The sequence below is a fragment of the Micropterus dolomieu genome, linkage group LG11 (assembly GCF_021292245.1).
Source record: "Micropterus dolomieu isolate WLL.071019.BEF.003 ecotype Adirondacks linkage group LG11, ASM2129224v1, whole genome shotgun sequence".
Classification (NCBI taxonomy): Eukaryota; Metazoa; Chordata; class Actinopteri; order Centrarchiformes; family Centrarchidae; genus Micropterus; species Micropterus dolomieu.
In genome coordinates, this window is record NC_060160.1 from 9,339,599 (window position 1) to 9,341,837 (window position 2,239).

Below are 2,239 nucleotides of genomic sequence, written 5' to 3' on the forward strand. Positions count from 1 at the left end.
GGGTGTGGTCCTGGTCATGACAATCTCCTGAACTCCAAACTGAATGTCAGAAAGGGAAAGAAAGGTGATTTAAGCAATTTTGAACGTGGCATGGTTGTTGGTGCCAGACGGGCCGGTCTGAGTATTTCACAATCTGCTCAGTTACTGGGATTTTCACGCACAACCATTTCTAGGGTTTACAAAGAATGGTGTGAAAAGGGAAAAACATCCAGTATGTGGCAGTCCTGTGGGTGAAAATGCCTTGTTGATGCTAGAGGTCAGAGGAGAATGGGCCGACTGATTCAAGCTGATAGAAGAGCAACTTTGACTGAAATAACCACTCGTTACAACTGAGGTATGCAGCAAAGCATTTGTGAAGCCACAACATGCACAACCTTGAGGCGGATGGGCTACAACAGCAGAAGACCCCACCGGGTACTACTCATCTCCACTACAAATAGGAAAAAGAGGCTACAATTTGCAAGAGCTCACCAAAATTGGACGGTTGAAGACTGGAAAAATGTTGCCTGGTCTGATGAGTCTCGATTTCTGTTGAGACATTCAGATGGTAGTCAGAATTTGGCGTAAACAGAATGAGAACATGGATCCCTCATGCCTTGTTACCACTGTGCAGGCTGGTGGTGGTGGTGTAATGGTGTGGGGGATGTTTTCTTGGCACACTTTAGGCCCCTTAGTGCCAATTGGGCATCGTTTAAATGCCACGGCCTACCTGAGCATTGTTTATGACCATGTCCATCCCTTTATGGCCACCATGTACCCATCCTCTGATGGCTACGTCCGGCAGGATAATGCACCATGTCACAAAGCACGAATCATTTCAAATTGGTTTCTTGAACATGACAATGAGTTCACTGTACTAAAATGGCCCCCCCAGTCACCAGATCTCAACCCAATAGAGCATCTTTGGGATGTGGTGGAACGGGAGCTTCGTGCCCTGGATGTGCATCCCACAAATCTCCATAAACTGCAAGATGCTATCCTATCAATATGGGCCAACATTTCTAAAGAATGCTTTCAGCACCTTGTTGAATCAATGCCACGTAGAATTAAGGCAGTTCTGAAGGTGAAAGGGGGTCAAACACAGTATTAGTATGGTGATCCTAATAATCCTTTAGGTGTGTGTAAATAACCTCAAGCTCTGAGGCTGAATGGCTTTGCAGCCTGAAGCATGGATTTTGATTGTTTTATGCAATCAGAAATCCACTAAATGAATCACAGTGAAAAAATAACATAACATAAAAATATTTAAACTATTTTGGAGACGCCTATTATTGTCTGACCCAAATTATTCTTTCACATCTGATCAGATCAATCAAAATACGTTGCACCTGCAACCAACGTCCAGCAGGTGGTGCTCGTGGTCCAGACAGGCTTCCTTGTCATTCCAGGTTTCCTATCTGAAAGTCTGTCTGCCAATTCACTGGTGATGGTTAGGCCATGACACTTTTTTTTTTTATCACCCAAGAGGATTTATAGATGTATACAATGTCATGGCTGTTAATCTCATCACCATATGCTGTTTTAATCTGCTGACCCGTATTCACAGAGATTTATAGATTGGTAAATTTATTCACACCTGACGAGAAGAGACACACAAACTCATTCACCTGTCCCTGATAGATTATATACACTACATTAAGGGAGAGATTTTTTTGTTTTCATTACATGACTTTCTGCCTTAAAAATCAAACATTAATAATTTAATGCAGTTGATATATATATTATATTTCAAATGTATTCATGTGTCGTCCAGTACATTTGAGTTTCCTGCACTGTCTCAGGTACAAATGATTACTTAAAGCCTGTGAAAATTTGGATTTTCTATAACATTAAATATTTATGGCTAAGAAAGCAATTTTAAATTTTGAAAAAATAGTAACACCACCAACTTTCTTCAGTGTTAACACTCAAAAGCTCAGCTGATCTGCTTCAGTGTGAGCAGCCTGAGTGTGGTTTGATCAGATTTGTGTCGTCAGATTGTCAATGCTGCTGAGTTCGGGTTGATACACACACATCATTTTTTAAACAACTGAGCCCCACCTGCTTCAATGAGAAGAGTGCAGACAAGAACACAACACTTTCTATCAAAAGATTGTATGTTCATGCAGGACCAAGTCTCTCATAGAAGAAACGGATTGTGGAAATAGGTTTTCAGAGCCAATAAGAATTGTTTACAGAGGTTCTATTTTTCAAACGAGATATTTTACTGTAATTTCACACTTGCTTTGACATTGTAAAT